The sequence below is a fragment of the Mercurialis annua genome, linkage group LG3 (genome assembly GCF_937616625.2).
Source record: "Mercurialis annua linkage group LG3, ddMerAnnu1.2, whole genome shotgun sequence".
NCBI classification, from domain to species: domain Eukaryota; kingdom Viridiplantae; phylum Streptophyta; class Magnoliopsida; order Malpighiales; family Euphorbiaceae; genus Mercurialis; species Mercurialis annua.
In genome coordinates, this window is record NC_065572.1 from 22,030,398 (window position 1) to 22,036,036 (window position 5,639).

Here is a 5,639-nt window from a genome sequence, read left to right on the forward strand (position 1 = left end):
GATAATTTCTGTTACTATTATTTTGGTGGTTGGGTAAGGGATTGTGTTTAGTTGATGGTCTGTTTGGGTCATCGGGGTTTGGGATTTTTCCAGAATCAATGAGATCCTGCAAGATATCTCGAAGTCTATAACAAGTGTTCGTGTCATGTCCAATTTGTTGGTGGTATAGGCATTTTAGGTTAGGGTTAAAATTTGACGACACTTTGGGTGGTAAAGGTTTTGGGTCTAAGGGTGTAATTAGATTTCTCTTTTTAAGCTCTTCGAAGACCTTCGACAAGGGAAGCTTAAAGCTAGAGTATGTTCGAGATGGACTGTTTAGTGCTTTTACGTCAGAAAATTTTGTTGAGGTGTTCGGATTTGAGGTTATGCTTGTACCCTTTCTGTTATTAGAATTGAAGCTCGCGTAAGCCTTGTTTCTCTCTTTTATCACCTTTTCAGCTTGCAATGCAGAATCACAGAGGTCTCTAAAATTTTTGAATGGAAAACATGCTATTTCCTTCTTGATATTAGGTAGTGATCCATTAATCATGAGGTGGATTTGGTCCTTTTCACCGATCTGATTCTTGAGTTGGGAAGCTTTTTGTAACCATCTTCTGAAATAGTCCATAAAAGGTTCCTCGGCCTTTTGAGTAGTCGATTGTAAGTCCATAAGAGTGACTTCCATATGGGAGGTATAATCATACCTTTTAACAAATTGAGCTATCATTTCTCTCCAGTCACTTCTTGCGGCCCGACTCAACCCGTAGTACCATTCTAGAACAGGTCCTTCTAGTGAAAGAGAAAACAGACTCCATATAGTGTCTTCATCAGCACCTGTAGTATCCATATGAGTTTTGAAGTGTTTGAGATGACTAATGCAACAACCGACCCCATTGTACTTTTTTATATCAGGATACTTGAACTTTGATGGTAAGGAGCTTGGAGGAACCAAATTGAGATCATCCGGGTTAAAAGTCCCTTTCTTCTTGTCTGCTACTTGAGTTTTTAACTTTTCAAGTTCCTTTGTGATCTTCTCAATTTCAGAATTGGGTGGTGTAGGATTAGCATTCAATTCCTCATATTTCTTTTCTCCAAATAGGTGGGCCCATGTTTCCCCTTTGTCTGCTATGGAGGCATGTTTTGAGTCTGCTAATGGAGACGATTCAATTGTTACCATGGAAGGTTCTGCAGGTCCTTTTCCTTTCAACTGCTTTAATGCTTCCAAAATTGGAGCTAGCTTGGCATCAAGAGTGTTCTCAATTATCCTTTCCACCTCGTCCCTTAAGACAGGGTCGATTCCTTGGCTGGTGGGTGATTGTGAGCTTTGCAATTGCGACTGCTGAGCCATTGGAGATTGTCTAACTGGTGTATTAAAATTGATTTCAGTAGGTTCAGGCAATCTGTCAAGACGCTTTTCGGACCTAGACCAGACAACTTGTTTCGGTGACTGCTTACTTCTTTTGTATTGAGTAGTGCGAGGTAACTTTGGAGGCGCAATGATGTTTCCTAAATAAAACAAAATGATGCATGATTAGGAAATTGTGTTGATATGCATATTGGACATTAAATGCATGAATAAAACATTTCCGTATGTGTGTGATATTCCAAAAATGATATGCAAATGCATGATATGTTACCTTCGGTCATTTCAAATAAACCATACAAAACAATGCGTAAAATTGGTCATCCTCAACCTTATATTTCTAATTTATTCAAACACCATAAGACATTGTCATTAGGAAAAGCCCAAATGAAGATTCTAATTTTCCGTACGTGAGTTTTAGGACATGAAAGGTCAACCAGTAAATAACCATAAAGCAAACGATGAATATTTTCAGAATTATTTCTGATATCCCCAGTGGAGTCGCCACTGTGGAAATCCCGCGAGATTTCGCTCGAGGCCCCACACGGTTTTGGCGGAGTCCGTTTTTAAAAAAAGTGGGAGAACATAATTTTATTTATTTTAAAATTATTTATGGAGTCGCCACCCGGGGTTAACCGGGAAGGAAAAGATAATTAAAGCATTATAATCATCTTCACCTCTTCAGAGATTCAGGTTCGAAAATAATATCCTATTTAATCCATCGTTTGTTTTTTGATAGTTACGTGTAAACTTTTAACTTCTAACTATAAGGAAAAAGAGTCCCAAAACCAATATACCCTCGCTGTTTATCGAACCCGAATATAACAGGAGTTAGTTTTGAGTGAGAATTTTCACGCAGAGCTTCCGGTTTCCCAAGAAGTTGACGGTACTCATTTTCGTTCTAAACTAAGAAAAAAGGTTTATGGATTGAACACCAATCCATTTGTGAGTGTGTGTATTTAATATATAAAATATAAATAAATAAGCAAGTTAAATAATAGCATAAAGTAAATTAATCTATAGCATATAGATTATTGATATATTAGTGTGAAATAAAAAAAAATTAAAGACTGGACTTGTATCTGGATCCACAGATGCCTACGTATCCGTCATATGCCGGAATCAAAGTCCACGTAGTTCGAGTTGAAATATTTTAAACAGTGATTAAAAAAATAAGTTTTAAAAAAAATGGATTTGAGTCTCAGTTTGAATGCCGAGACACGAAATGAAAATATAAAATTGGATCTCGGTTTGAAAGCCGAGACGCCGGATAAAAAGTGTACATTTGGATCTCGGTTTGAATGCCGAGATGCCGAAATGCCGAATAAAAATGAATTAAATTTGGATCTCGGTACGAATGTCGAGGTACCAAATAAAAAAAAAGTCGTAGATTTGAGATAGAATAAATAATATTCTAACCCTGAAATAAATAAACAAAATATTTAAATTTTAAAATTTGTAAATTAAAATAGAGTGAATAATATTTTAACTTCAAATATTATTCAATTCGGATCCAAAAATAAATAAAAGCAATGTATACTTTAGAGTTCATAAAATAAAAATAGATGGAATAATATTTTAACCTCAAATATTATTCAAGCATTCACGAAAAATATAGAGATGTGAATTTTGCAAAATTGAAAATAATCCATGTAGAGTTTAAGAAATAGGCTTGAATCGAAAATACATTCCAATGCCCGTGTGATTGAATACCGGAATATTATCCAATAAACAAAAAAAATAAAACTCCAACTATATTAAATAGTATATAAACTATAAAATATTACCTAATTGAATAAAAATAATAAAGAAACATTATTGCTACTTGGATCGAGCTAAAAAAAATCAAATTGCTCTACTTTATCTAAGTATGCAATAAAATGAAATTAAATGAATATCTTAAAAAAAATAACCTTTTAATGAATGTCAATGAATTTATTATATTTCAACAACAAAATTAAATATTTAAAAAAGAAAAGTAAAAAAGAAAACGAATCGGGAGCGGAGACCCGAGCCTCAGATTGTGTCTGAGGCAAGTGAGTCCAGCTCCTTTGAAATTGGCTGGAATGCAAGCCACAAGCTGGAAAGGACCAGCATTCTTTGCTGGCCCAAGCACGGGGTCAAGGGCAAAAATGACCTAATAAAAATATTTAACCCTAGCAAGCTAATCCCTTCACAAAGAAAACTGAAGATTTTTCACTTTGATCAAACCTAGCCGCACCTCACTTTTTTTTTCTACTTCCTTTTGTTCTACACTCCACCACTCTATCAAATTAAATTTAAAATCTAAGCCTAAATTTTAACTTTTTATTTTAATTTATCTTTTCATAGAGATTAAAATCTCTACACACATTTTAAACACAAAAAAAAAAAAACTTTAAAATTCGAATTTTCTTAATTTAGTATTGGAGGAGACTTTCGAACCGGACCTTAATCTTTAATGCGATATGTTCATGTGTTTGAGGTAAGTGTTTGGATTACATTTCGAAATGATTTTTTTTTTACTATCTTTTATTTTGTTATTGTTTTTGCTAGATCTAAATTTGTTTTAATTTTTGTTTTTGTGGTGGTTGCTTGGATCCGGATGAATTAATGAATAAACCGAACAAAACTAGTCTCGATTCAGACTATTCACAGAAGAAGAAAGGTTGATCTATCATTGTGTTATTTTCTGTTTTATTATAAATTAAATTCTCATTTTTCAAATTGTCTCTTTTCTTTTTTTATTGTGCAGGAAAAATAAAATCCTATGGCCTTGAAGGTTTTAAAAATAAGGGAATTCGGTTAAAACAAATGCACTGACAATTTTACATATTTATTTATTTTTGATTTTTAATGACTTTTTATAGAAAGTATATCGGCCAAAATCAAGACAAGAAATTTAAACTTCATATTTTTTTATCTATTTTTCTAAAGCAAAATCATTTTTAAAACTTAATCTTTTTTGTACAAATTATTAACAATCTGATTAAATACTATATTATATTCAATTTATGAAAGAGTTAAAACAAAGCTTATATCACATTTGATTATTTTTATACATGTCAATTTTTGTTTCCAATGTTTATTAGCCTCATAAACCTTGAAATTGAACTGTTCGGAATAATTTTTAACTCCAAAATTATTCCTTTCGGTCTTTCATAAATTAAAGTATATATATAAAAAAATTAATAAAATAATAGATCTTATAAATGCTTAATTAAAAGTAAAAGTTGTATGTTTATACCTTAGCTATTTTTCTTGTAATTGTTGATTCCACCTTCTTTAAAAATAATGAAACTTATTTTTATTTTATATACTAAGAAGAAAATTTGTTTTCTAATTTTTTTATGACAGCGTTATTTTTTTCTGTTTTTCCTCCTCCTCCTCAAAGTCATTGGGACCTCTCTTTTATAGGCTAGAGCAATGGCATTTATGTAAATAAAGAAAACACGATTTATTATGTGCAATTGTGATTAATTCTGTCTAATTGTGTTTGATTAGACATAAATTGGATTAAACATGTATTACAATCACCTAAATGTACTTTTGCTACAGTAATTTCACTATTCCAAAATACTGTAGCAAATAGTGTCACAAAAGACAAAGTTGGTTAAATATATTTTGGCTCTCAGAATTTGGGAGATGTACAATTGGCCTCCTGAAATTTAAAAAAAAAAACAATTATGACTATGTTGTTCCAATTCAGTTCGAGTGTACAAATTGCAGTATTGTCCCTTTGAAAAAGTTTAGTTTGATCCTTGAAGTATTAAAAATAGCCAAATTGGCCTTTGTATCTTAGTTTTGTAGTATTTTTTTGTATATTTTTTTTATGTAAAATATAGATGTTGGTTAATAAAATAATTTGTTCACTTTTATTTATTTTATTTGTTTACTTGCAATTTAATTCGTTTGATTCAATTTTATTTTCTTTCAAGTTTATTCAATTTATCTAAAAATAAATAAAATTATAAAAATATCAAGTTAGTTCCTAAAGTTTATCACAATTTAATATGATAATTAATTTTATAAATAAGTTCAAAATTGAACGCTTACAGTTACGAAACAAATCCAAACATTTCACCGTTTTAGCGATTTAAGCCAGCGATTTAAGCAAAACGTTTACAAACGTGACAAAATAAATCCAAATGTTTCACCTTTTTAGCGATTTAAGCCAAACATTTACAAACGTTACAAAACAAATCCAAACGCTTCACCTTTTTTGCGATTTAAGGCAAACGTGTACAAAATGTTACGAAACAAATCCAAACGTTTCGCCTTTTTAGCAATTTAAGCCAAACGTTTACAAACGTTACGA

At 31.4% G+C, this 5,639-nt stretch overlaps 1 long non-coding RNA gene across 1 annotated transcript; it reads left to right on the forward strand.

Annotated features, from left to right (window-relative positions):
* The first annotated feature begins 3,812 nt into the window (after positions 1–3,812).
* LOC126675452 (uncharacterized) lies at positions 3,813–5,197 on the forward strand. The gene is made up of 2 exons (XR_007639753.2): positions 3,813–3,989; positions 4,077–5,197. It is a non-coding gene; the product is annotated as an uncharacterized LOC126675452 (long non-coding RNA).
* The last annotated feature ends 442 nt before the right edge of the window (positions 5,198–5,639 follow it).